We start from the raw sequence: 13,745 nt of genomic DNA, 5'->3' as shown, positions 1-13,745 counted from the left end.
ACGACAGCCCTACTGGGTGCCTGCCTGCAAGCAGTTCTATTTATCTCAGTAACAAAAACTTATGTCACTAATATTTGACTGGTTTATTGAAAAATAAGTTGACAAACTTATAATAGAGAAACAAAATATATATTTTGATTTCTTTGTTAATATATTATATGAACACATATGTGAAATAAAATTAAAGAAATACTTGATCATCTAAAATTGTGTCTTTAACATCTGTTTCTGAAGCAAAGCTGTAAAGGTTTATTGTTTGCTATTGTTTGATTTGACATTTAAACATTTCTCTCTGCCTTGTTTTGCTTATATGTACAATCATGTGTAATTGTTGATATTAGACTGTTGATTTGTCTTTGAATACCTGATATTAGTTGACATTGATAGGTACATCACATGCTATTGATCTCTGCTTTGTTGCATTAATTCATTTTTATTGCTTCCTTTCTCTATCCACATGAGATATTGCTTCGCTATAACTTGAATAGTTTTCTGTTTACACTCTTCTTTTGTTGTATTCAATAATTCATTTAAACAAATCCCCAAATATACACAGTCAAAGTGTTAGGCAGTAGAGAACACTCACTCTTATGTCAATGTGTGTAATATACTGCTTATTGTGATCAGGGACTTTTGAACAATTTAATTTAATGTATCTAATCCAATCTAATCTAAACTGTATACACTAATGTATTTTTTTCCGTGCACTTTTGTAAAGCTAAAACACCTAATATATACCTTTCTAGATATTTCAGAATATTGCTCTATACTAACTGTAATAACTGTAGTATTTTACACTTACACATGGCTAGCAATATTTTACTATATTTATAAATTTCTTATAGCTTAGGTAATATATACAATAATGAATAAATAAAAAGAAATAATACAGTAAAAAGTAGAAAAGACTCAGATGTGAGAAGATGGTCAAATAATTGGGGAAAATTAAGTCTCTGACTTAAAAAGAACGAAGTATAGTCTGATATAATTTAAAATTACTATTAACTTGTACACAATTGCAACTGAGGTAACCAGGTTAGTTGCTATAGTAAATTCAAAGAATATAATTCCAAATATATATATATATATATATATATATATATATATATATATATATATATGTGAAAATGCCACACATTCTTTGTTTTATGATGTTCACATAGCATTTTTGTTGAATTAAATGAAATAAATCAAGTATTTAAAAAATTTATTATTTTAGTTTACTATGTTTTCTTTCATAGGATTACTTTTCAGTAGACCTTTGAGTAAGAGATAGACATTAGCTATATTTTTGGTAAGTTTGCTTGCTGTTTCAATGTCCTGTTCCTCTTTGGAACATCTAATAATAAAATATTAACTGAGAACATAGTGGCTAAAAGTAGCACAACTATTTGTGTTTTACTAGTCCATAACTCAGAAGTGCTGGCATAGCGAAGCTCAGTGAGTTCTTTGCTCAGGGCTATAAAATCTCAAATAGAGGGTATAAATGGAGCTGGTCTGAAATCCCTCCTGCAGATAATGAGGATGAAAGCTTACTGCAGCAAATATGTCTTCTGAGGGTTTGTGTTATTAGGTATTGAGACAAATTAAATATTTGTCTTATGATGAACTTTTTCTCCTTCTAAGGGAAATGGTGTTGAATTTTTTTTTGTCTTTTTTTTTCCATTTTTTATTAGATATTTAGCTCATTTACATTTCCAATGCTATACCAAAAGTCCCCCATACCCACCCACCCCCACTCCCCTACCCACCCACTTCCCCTTTTTGGCCCTGGCGTTCCCCTGTACTGGGGCATATAAAGTTTGTGTGTCCAATGGGCCTCTCTTTCCAGTGATGGCCGACTAGGCCATCTTTTGATACATATGCAGCTAGAGTCAAGAGCTCTGGGGTACTGCTTAGTTCATAATGTTGTTCCACCTATAGGGTTGCAAATCCCTTTAGCTCCTTGGGTACTTTCTCTAGCTCCTCCATTGGGAGCCCTGTGATCCATCCATTAGCTGACTGTGAGCACCCACTTCTGTGTTTGCTAGGCCCCGGCATAGTCTCACAAGAGACAGCTAAATGTGGGTCCTTTCAATAAAATCTTGCTAGTGTATGCAATGGTGTCAGCGTTTGGATCCTGATTATGGGGTGGATCCCTGGATATGGCAGTCTCTACATGGTCCATCCTTTCCTCTCAGCTCCAAACTTTGTCTCTGTAACTCCTTCCATGAGTGTTTTGTTCCCATTTCTAAGGAGGGGCATAGGGTCCACACTTCAGTCTTCATTTTTCTTGAGTTTCATGTGTTTAGGAAATTGTATCTTATATCTTGGGTATCCTAGGTTTTGGGCTAATATCCACTTATCAGTGAGTACATATTGTGTGAGTTCCTTTGTGAATGTGTTACCTCACTCAGGATGATGCCCTCCAGGTCCATCCATTTGGCTAGGAATTTCATAAATTCATTCTTTTTAATAGCTGAGTAGTACTCCATTGTGTAGATGTACCACATTTTCTGTATCCATTCCTCTGTTGAGGGGCATCTAGGTTCTTTCCAGCTTCTGGCTATTATAAATAAGGCTGCTATGAACATAGTGGAGCATGTGTCCTTCTTACCAGTTGGAGCATCTTCTGGATATATGCCCAGGAGAGGTATTGCTGGATCCTCCAGTAGTACTATGTCCAATTTTCTGAGGAACCGCCAGACTGATTTCCAGAGTGGTTGTACAAGCCTGCAATCCCACCAACAATGGAGAAGTATTCCTCTTTCTCCACATCCACGCCAGCCTCTGCTGTCACCTGAATTTTTGATCTTAGCCATTCTGACTGGTGTGAGGTGGAATCTCAGGGTTGTTTTGATTTGCATTTCCCTGATGACTAAGATGTTGAACATTTTTTCAGGTGCTTCTCTGCCATTCGGTATTCCTCAGGTGAGAATTCTTTGTTCAGTTCTGAGCCCCACTTTTTAATGGGGTTATTTGATTTTCTGAAGTCCACCTTCTTGAGTTCTTTATATATGTTGGATATTAGTCCCCTATCTGATTTAGGATAGGTAAAGATCCTTTCCCAATCTGTTGGTGGTCTTTTTGTCTTATTGACAGTGTCTTTTGCCTTGTAGAAACTTTGGAGTTTCATTAGGTCACATTTGTCAATTCTCGATCATACAGCACAAGCCATTGCTCTTCTGTTCAGGAATTTTTCCACTGTGGCCATATCTTCAAGGCTTTTCCCCACTTTCTCCTCTATAAGTTTCAGTGTCTCTGGTTTTAAGTGAAGTTCCTTGATCCCCTTAGATTTGACCTTAGTACAAGGAGATAAGTATGGATCGATTCGCATTCTTCTACATGATAACAACCAGTTGTGCCAGCACCAATTGTTGAAAATGCTGTCTTTCTTCCACTGGATGGTTTTAGCTCCCTTGTCAAAGATCAAGTGACCATAGGTGTGTGGGTTCATTTCTGGGTCTTCAATTCTGTTCCATTGGTCTAATTGTCTGTCTCTATACCAGTACCATGCAGTTTTTATCACAATTGCTCTGTAGTAAAGCTTTAGGTCAGGCATGGTGATTCCACCAGAGGTTCTTTTATCCTTGAGAAGAGTTTTTGCTATCCTAGGTTTTTTGTTATTCCAGATGAATTTGCAAATTTCTCCTTCTAATTCGTTGAAGAATTGAGTTGGAAATTTGATGGGGATTGCATTGAATCTGTAGATTGCTTTTGGCAAGATAGCCATTTTTACAATGTTGATCCTGCCAATCCATGAGCATGGGAGATCTTTCCATCTTCTGGGATCTTCTTTAATTTCTTTCTTCAGAGACTTGAAGTTTTTATCATACAGATCTTTCACTTCCTTAGTTAGAGTCACACCGAGATATTTTATATTATTTGTGACTATTGAGAAGGGTTTTGTTTCCCTAATTTCTTTCTCACCCTGTTTATTCTTTGTGTAGAGAAAGGCCATTGACTTGTTTGAGTTAATTTTATATCCAGCTACTTCACCAAAGCTGTTTATCAGGTTTAGGAAGTCTCTGGTGGAATTTTTAGGGTCACTTATATATACTATCATATCATCTGCAAAAAGTGATATTTTGACTTCCTCTTTTCCAATTTGTATCCCCTTGATCTCCTTTTGTTGTCGAATTATTCTGGCTAATACTTCAAGTACTATGTTGAAAAGGTAGGGAGAAAGTGGGCAGCCTTGTCTAGTCCCTGATTTTAGTGGGATTGCTTCCAGCTTCTCTCCATTTACTTTGATGTTGGCTACTGGTTTGCTGTAGATTGCTTTTATCATGTTTAGGTATGCGCCTTGAATTCCTGATCTTTCTGAGACTTTTATCATGAATGGGTGTTGGATTTTGTCAAATGCTTTTTCTGCATCTAACAAGATGATCATGTGGTTTTTCTCTTTGAGTTTTTTTATATAATGGATTACATTGATGGATTGTCGTATATTAAACCATCCCTGCATCCCTGGAATAAAACCTACTTGGTCAGGATGGATGATTGCTTTAATGTGTTCTTGGATTCGGTTAGCGAGAATTTTATTGAGGTTTTTTGCATCGATATTCATAAGAGAAATTGGTCTGAAGTTCTCTATCTTTGTTGGATCTTTCTGTGGTTTAGGTATCAGAGTAATAGTGGCTTTATAAAATGAGTTGGGTAGAGTACCTTCTACTTCTATTTTGTGAAATAGTTTGTGCAGAACTGGAATTAGATCTTCTTTGAAGGTCTGATAGAACTCTGCACTAAACCCGTCTAGTCCTGGGCTTTTTTTGGCTGGGAGACTATTAATAACTGCTTCTATTTCTTTACGGGATATGGGACTGTTTAGATGGTCAACTTGATCCTGATTCAACTTTGGTACCTGGTATCTCTCCAGAAATTTGTACATTTTGTCCAGGTTTTCCAGTTTTGTTGAGTATAGCCTTTTGTAGAAGGATCTGATGGTATTTTGGATTTCTTCAGGATCTGTTGTTATGTCTCCCTTTTCATTTCTGATTTTGTTAATTAGGATTTTGTCCCTGTGCCCTCTAGTGAGTCTAGCTAAGGGTTTATCTATTTTGTTGATTTTCTCAAAGAACCAACTCCTTGATTGGTTGATTCTTTGAATAGTTCTTCTTGTTTCCACTTGGTTGATTTCGCCCCTGAGTTTGATTATTTCCTGCCGTCTACTCCTCTTGGGTGAATTTGCTTCCTTTTTTTCTAGAGCTTTTAGATGTGTTGTCAAGCTGCTAGTATGTGCTCTCTCCCGTTTCTTCTTGGAGGCACTCAGAGCTATGAGTTTCCCTCTTAGAAATGCTTTCATTGTGTCCCATAGATTTGGGTACATTGTGGCTTCATTTTCATTAAACTCTAAAAAGTCTTTAATTTCTTTCTTTATTCCTTCCTTGACTAAGGAATCATTGAGAAGAGTGTTGTTCAGTTTCCACATGAATGTTGGCTTTCCATTATTTATGTTGTTATTGAAGATCAGTCTTAGGCCATGGTGGTCTGATAGGATACATGGGACAATTTCAATATTTTTGTATCTGTTGAGGCCTGTTTTGTGACCAATTATATTGTCAATTTTGGAAAAGGTCCCGTGAGGTGCTGAGAAGAAGGTATATCCTTTTGTTTTAGGATAAAATGTTCTGTAGATATCTGTCAGGTCCATTTGTTTCATAACTTCTGTTAGTTTCACTGTGTCCCTGTTTAGTTTCTGTTTCCAAGATCTGTCCATTGATGAAAGTGGTGTGTTGAAGTCTCCCACTATTATTGTGTGAGGTACAATGTGTGCTTTGAGCTTTACTAAAGTGTCTTTAATGAATGTGGCTGCCCTTGTATTTGGAGCGTAGATATTCAGAATTGAGAGTTCCTCTTGGAGGATTTTACCTTTGATGAGTATGAAGTGTCCCTCCTTGTCTTTTTTGATAACTTTGGGTTGGAAGTCGATTTTATCCGGTATTAGAATGGCTACTCCAGCTTGTTTCTTCAGACCATTTGCTTGGAAAATTGTTTTCCAGCCTTTCACTCTGAGGTAGTGTCTGTCTTTTTCCCTGAGATGGGTTTCCTGTAAGCAGCAGAATGTTGGGTCCTGTTTGTGTAGCCAGTCTGTTAGTCTATGTCTTTTTATTGGGGAATTGAGACCATTGATATTAAGAGATATTAAGGAAAAGTAATTGTTGCTTCTTTTTATTTTTGTTGTTAGGGTTGGCATTCTGTTCTTGTGGCTGTCTTCTTTTTGGTTTGTTGAGGGATTACTTTCTTGCTTGTTCTAGTGCGTGCTTTCCGTCCTTGTATTGTTTCTTTTCTGTTATTATCCTTTGAAGGGCTGGATTCGTGGAAAGATATTGTGTGAATTTGGTTTTGTCGTGGAATACTTTGGTTTCTCCATCTATGGTAATTGAGAGTTTGGCCGGGTATAGTAGCCTGGGCTGTCATTTGTGTTCTCTTAGTGTCTGTATAACATCTGTCCAGGCTCTTCTGGCTTTCATAGTCTCTGGTGAAAAGTCTGGTGTAATTCTGAAAGGCCTTCCTTTATATGTTACTTGACCTTTCTCCCTTACTGCTTTTAATATTCTATCTTTATTTAGTGCATTTGTTCTTCTGATAATTTTGTGTTGGGAGGAATTTCTTTTCTGGTCCAGTCTATTTGGAGTTCTGTAGGCTTCTTGTATGATCATGGGCATTTCTTTCTTTATGTTTGGGAAGTTTTCTTCTATTATTTTGTTGAAGATATTAGCTGGCCCTTTAAGTTGAAAATCTTCATTCTCATCAATTCCTATTATCCGTAGGTTTGGTCTTCTCATTGTGTCCTGGATTTCCTGGATGTTTTGATTTAGGATCCTTTTGCATTTTGTATTTTCTTTGACTGCTGTGTTGATGTTCTCTATGGAATCTTGTGCACCTGAGATTCTCTCTTCCATTTCTTGTATTCTGTTGCTGATGCTCGCATCTATGGTTCCAGATCTCTTTCCTAGGGTTTCTATCTCCAGCGTTGCCTTGCTTTGGGTTTTCTTTATTGTGTCTACTTCCCCTTTTAGTTCTAGTATGGTTTTGTTCATTTCCATCACCTGTTTGGTTGTGTTTTCCTGCTTTTCTTTAAAGGCCTGTAACTCTTTAGCAGTGCTCTCCTGTAATTCCTTAAGTGACTTATGAAAGTCCTTCTTGATGTCCTCTATCATCATCATGAGAAATGTTTTTAAATCTGGGTCTAGATTTTCGGTTGTGTTGGGGTGCCCAGGACTAGGTGGGGTGGGAGTGCTGCGTTCTGACGATGGTGAGTGGTCTTGATTTCTGTTAGTAGGATTCTTACGTTTGCCTTTCGCCATCTGGTAATCTCTGAAGCTAGCTGTTATAGTTGTCACTGTTAAGAGCGTGCTCTTCAGGTGACTCTGTTAGCCTCTATAAGCAGACCTGAGAGGGTAGCTCTCTCCTTAGTTTCAGTGGGCAGAGTATTCTCTGCAGGCAAGCTCTCTTCTTGTCGGGAGGGTACCCAGATATCTGGTGTTCGAACCAGACTCCTGGCAGAAGTTGTGTTCCACTCACTAGTGGTCTTAGGATCCCGTGTGGAATCCTGTGTGGGCCCTTGAGGGTGTCAGGCGACTCCGCTGGCAAGGTACCCTGGGGCTCGAGTGGAGCAGAAGGGGCTTGTGCCCCAGGTCAGGCCCTGGTAGCCTGCTTCCCTATTTCCTGAGGTCTCAGGTTCCGCGCGATTGGATTGGGGCAGGTGCTGTTTTCCACTCACCAGAGGTCTTAGGATCCCGTGGGGAGTCCTGTGTGGGCCCGTGCGGGTGTCGGGCGAGTCCGCTGGCAATGTACCCTAGGTGTTGAATTTTTAACACTTCAAATTGGAGGTTTTTTTTTTTTTTTTTTTTTTTTTTTTTTTTTTTTGTCTCTGTTTCTTTCATCTAGTGTCTCAGCAGAAGAAAGTTGTATGACATCAAGAGATCATATGATTAGATTGCTCATCCAGATAAATTAACAAGACTCCTATTTTAATGTCTTACTATTATAGTTACAAAATTCCCCTTTATTTGATATGATACATACATAGATATCAAGATAAACATATAGCCATCATGAGTATGTGTATAGGGTGTTTTTCTTCCCACATTAAATAATTTGCCTCCAGATCTTTTTCTTTTTCCTCTCATAATCTGATGACTACCCTTTTCTACATTAAAGAAAAGCGTGAGCTCAAATTTATTGTACCATTGTCTTAGGTTAATTCTTAGTCTCCTGAATATGTTCTTCCCCTTTATTGATTGATATTACTTTCTTTTCTTCTAGTGTTTAAATATTAATACTCTACTCAAAATCCATATGGAAATTTCACTGTCATCAAAATAGTATTAAGAAAGTTTCCTGAGCAGAGGTGAGTTGTGAGCAGTCTCCTGAATTCCAGTTTCTGTCTCAGGGCTCAGTCTTAGGTCTCAAGGAGCCTTGTGGGAACCCAAGAGCATCCTGCTTTCCCCTGGAAGCCGCCAGGGCCCCAGAAGTTTAATCAGCTTGGAACTCTGCTCCACCAAACCCACCCAAGTCTGGTCTGCCTGAGACACAGCCAACAGAGGTGAATTGTCTGCCACCCCCTGAATTCCATTATCTAGCTCCAGGCTTATTCATTCATCCCAGGGACTTTGTAGGATTCCAAGAGCATCTTGCTTTCCTGTGGAGGCCTACAGAAACACTAAGAACTACCAGCTTGGAACATTGCCTCACCAATTTCTTGACTGTAGGGACTGCCTGAGGCACAGCCAGAAGAGTTTAGTAACCTGACCACCATTGTCTGGCACATGGCTAACACCCCCCCTCCCCAACTTTGTGAGATGTCCCATTCCCATTAAGATCATCCAGCTAACACTAGGGAAAATCACATGCCTAAAGGATAGCATAGACCCTAATCAATAAGACCCATGGCAGTATGGTACTCCTAGAGCCCAGCTACACTCCTATAGTAAACCGTGGATATCTTAATGAATCTAAAGCACAAAAAGATGATCTTGAAAGAATCTTATAATGATAATAGAGGTCTTTAAAGAAGAAAATTTAATGAATCCCTTAAAGAAATACAGGAAAATACATTCAAACAAGTAGTGGTATTAAAAGAAAAAGTAAATAAATGTACAAACACTCTATAAACCAATTTAGTTGTTTTTCAGAATACTGGAAATTGTTCTACCTCAAGATATAGCTACACCACTCCTGGGCATCTAACCAAATGACACTACACCATCCAACAAAGACTCATGCTCAACTATGTTCATGGCAGGTTTATTTGTAATATCCAGAAATGGGAAACAGCCTAGATGACCCTCAACTGAAGAATGGATAAAGAAAATGTCGTTCATTTACAAAATGGAGTACTACACAGTCATTTAAAACAAAGGTATCTCAAATTTTGCATCAAATGGACACAACTAGAAATTATCCTGAGTGAGATAACCCAGACTGAAAATCTCATGCATGGTATGGTGTGTACTAACTTAAGACCGAGTTATTCACCATATTAGCTATGAAAAAGGGGATAACAATACCATAATCAACAGACTCAAACAAGTCATGTAACACGGAGGGTCCAAAGACGTTGAATCTTTTTCAAGAAGGGAAAACAAAACAGATATGGAAGGTTTATGGAAGGAGAAAACTGGGTGGGAGAGGATATGGAAGGGGAGTGAGGTGGGAAAGGGAATCAGATGTAAGCAGAGCAAGGGAGTGGGAAGGCAAATCAGAAGTGGGTGGGTGGGGCAATCTCTAGGACATGCCACAGACCTGGTATGTAGTGAAGCCCAAGAGTGTCTATAAAGGCCACTCTAGCTGAGACTCCTAGAAGTGAAGTATATTGATCCGGAAGTGGCCACTTCCAGTAACCAAGCAGGACTTCCAGTGGAGGGATAAGGGCAGCAACCTACCCATAAAAACTTTGACCAAAATATGTTCTGCCTAGAAGATATTCAGGGAGAACAACAGAGCAAAGATGGATGGAATGACCAAACATTGAATAGCATTCTGTGAGTCTTATGGAAGAGTTAGGAGAAGGACTGAGAGATCTGAAGAGAACTCCACAGGAAGAACAAGAGTCAATTTATCTGGACCCTTGGGAGCTCCCTGTGACTGAATCATCAGACAAAGCCTTAGCTAGCATGGGTTAGACCTAGTCTCTTTGAAAACATGAGCAGCTTGGTACCCAGTAACAGGAGCAGGGGTTCTCCTTCAATTTGTTGCCTGATTGCCTATGGACCTCATTCCCCTAAATGGACTTGGCTGTCCTCAGTAGGAGAAGATGTGCCTAGTCCTGTGAAGACATGATGTGATTTGGGAGGGGGTAGCTGTTAGGGGCTAATAACATTACCTAGAGGAGGGCTCTCACTTCTCAAAGGAGAAAGGGAGAAAGGAATATGGTAGGTTCTGCATAGGGAAGCACCTGGAAAAAGGCGGGGGTGGGGAGGGAGGGACGGACTGATATTTGAATGTAAAGTAAATAAAAAACAGAAGAAAAGAACAACAACAGGCAATGATATAATGGCATTTTCAGGCAATTTTCAGAACCAGAAAAGATTATCCTGAGTGTGGTACATCAGACTCAGAAATATAAACATGGTATATTCTCAATTATAAATGGATATTAGTCATAAAGTTAGGACAACTGTGCTACAAACCATAGACCTAAAGAGACCTAATTATCAAGGAGGGCCCAAGGTGGGCTCTTAAATCTCACAAAGGAGTAGAAATAGATTAGATATTGGGGTGAATGGAAGGACAATTCCGAGAGGGAGAATGTGGCAATGGGGACAGGATTAATGAGGTGGTGGGAGGACTGAGGAGAAGAGCACTGGGAGAGAATACAACTTTATTTGAAGAGGCAACTCTGGGATGAAACTTAGAAACTTAGGAAAATGGAAACTCAAATGGAATTTTTAAGGTTGATCATAGTTAAGACTTCTAGTAATGGGGGAGACAGAACCTAAACTGCCTATTTTTTGTAACCAGGCAAGACTTCTAATGAAGGGATTAGGATACGAACACAGTCACAAAATTTTAGTTTTACAATTTTTCCTATCTTCAAATTTTGCAGGGGCAAAAGACAAAACAGAACTTGAGGGAAGAGCCAAACAATAACTGGCCCAGCTTGAGACAAAGGCTTTGACAGGAAGCCAACGCCTAACATTATTGATGATATTCTGCTATACTTACAGACAGGAGCCTAGCATAGATGTCATCAGAGAGGCTTCATCCAGAAACTGAAGGAAACCAACGCAGAGACCCACAGCTAAACACTATATAAGAGGGGAAGGAAGGATTGAAGGAGCCAGAAGGATTATGGATACCATAAGAAAACCCACAGAATCAACTAATCTTGGTCCATAGGGGCTCATATAGACTGAACTGCTAACCAGAAAGCATGTATGGGATGGACATAGTCTCTATGCATATATGGAATAGTTTTTCAGCTGTTTCTTCATGTAGGACTCCTAGAGTGGGAACAAGGGCTATCTCTGAATATATTGCTTGCTTTCGTATCCTTTTCCCCTTGTCTAGCCTTGATAGAAGAAGATGCTACTAATCTTACTGCAACTTGATAGGCCATGGATGTTTAATATCCATAGATGGCCTCCCTTTTGTGAGAAGAAGGGGAGAGAAAGGGACTAGGGGGCAAGAATGGAGGGGAAGCTGCCATCAAGATTTGAAGTAAATAAAAAACTTTTTAAAAATAGAAACGGTTCCTTGAGGAGGTGTTGAGGTCATGAGGAATCTGTGCTTTCATGAATAGGGTTAATCCCTTAAGACAGGGATGAGAGAATATGGGATATACTTAATTCTTCTGTGCATACTGTATTCAAAGCATCATCACGAAAGCATTGGCTTGTGCTCATCAACACGAAACAGTGCTCTGACTTTGGTCTTTTAAATCTCCAGAACTATGAGAAATAGATTGAAAAATAATTTATACATTATGGAAACGTACACAGATGATATTTTTATATGCATTCAATTCCTTAACTTAGATTTTCAGACTTGCAGACTTGCAGATTTACACACTTGTGAAATACATGGCACATGTAATATAAAGAATTCAGTGGGACATTGGAACCTTTGTTAGGAAATACAGCCTTGTAGAGCCACAACCCGATTCTAATCCAAATTTTTTGAATATGCTACAGAAAAAGTCATAGTGTCTGTTATTAAAACTCAGCTTAACTCATAACCAACTCATAAATTTCATGTTCATGGTTGTATAAATAAATTTTCTATTGCTGTGATAATGATGCCATGACCCAAACAACAATAAACAAAAGAGTTCATTTGGGACTATAGTTTTAAAGGGATAAATGCCATGATGGTAGAGAAGAATTAGGTGAAACTCTGGCTGGAAAAGCAAGCTGAGATCCCACATTTTTAAGCACAATAAGGAAACTAAGAGTTCCCTGGGAATAGTGGGAATCTTTGAAAATTCAAAGGATGCCCCTAGAAATAAACTTCCTAGAGCAAAGCTAAATCTCCTAAATATATCCATGAAGCATCACTAACTGAACAGGACACGTTCAAAACACTGAAACTTTGAGGGAACTACTCATTCAAATCACCACAGTAGTAGAATTATTGAGAAAACGCACTCAAATAATTTGAACTTTACTCAGAAAGTGGCAATCTTCTACTGACAATGGCATTATGGTCTCTCTCTCTCTTCCTCTCTCTCTCTTGCTCTCTCTCGCTCTCTCTCTTTCTTTAGAATGTAGATGACTTCTTAAATATGACTCTTAAGGTAGATTTTTCTCATTCTTTTTGTGCAATTTAATTAGCTCACATTTTTTCAACATTTTCTCCCATTTTCTCTGAGAATGATTGTGAGAAAAGATAAATAAAAGATTTAAAACATAAGAATCTAATGAGAAGGCAGGAAAGGATGGCTTTTTTTTTTTTAAACAACTTGTCTACTATAGAAACTAATTTTTGTTCTTTCGAGAGAGGATCTTGCTACTTGCTACTCATTCTTACTTTGAGCCTACAATACTCCTGCCTCATTCCTGGAAATGCTAGGATTTCCAGTGTATACTCTTACACTTGGTTGGAGAAAATAGTTTTTATATTGCTTTAAGGAATTGCAATCTATAATTGTATCCTTCACAAAGTAGGAATTCATGAATATAATTGTACTATTAATGTTGGTGTTCATGTGTTTAAAGTAATGTACATTTTCTGATTACCCAGAGAATGATCAGCTGTTCATCCTGTGAAATGGTTAATATGATTCTGCAGACAATTTGAATTTATAAGTTAATTATCTGAAATTTTTCACAAGTACTCTGAAATTTTTACAAAGCTTGTTTTTTGCAAATTGATTTTAATGTTTTCACTGTGTTCTTGAAATGAAATATTCACTCCCAGTTTCTATATTTGGAATACTGGACACAACTCCATCTCAGGCCATTGTGATACTTTTGTGCAATTTTTTCCTTCCATTTTAGCACATAAAACATGAATACACAATATACAGCATGCTATACTGATTTTACTTCATTTTATAGAAATTCTTTTTTTTTGATCTATTTTTTCCCATTTTTTAATTAGGTATTTAGCTCATTTACATTTCCAATTCTATACCAAAAGTCCCCCATACCCACCAACCCCCAAACCCCTACCCCCCCCACTCCCCCCTTTTGGCCCTGGCGTTCCCCTGTGCTGGGGCATAGAAAGTTTGCAAGTCCAATGGGCCTCTCTTTCAAGTGATGGCCGACTAGGCCATCTTTTGATGCATATGCAGCTAGAGACAAGAGCTCCGGGGTACT

The sequence above is a fragment of the Mus musculus genome, chromosome 3 (genome assembly GCF_000001635.26).
Source record: "Mus musculus strain C57BL/6J chromosome 3, GRCm38.p6 C57BL/6J".
NCBI classification, from domain to species: domain Eukaryota; kingdom Metazoa; phylum Chordata; class Mammalia; order Rodentia; family Muridae; genus Mus; species Mus musculus.
Note: the sequence above shows the minus strand (reverse complement) of the source record.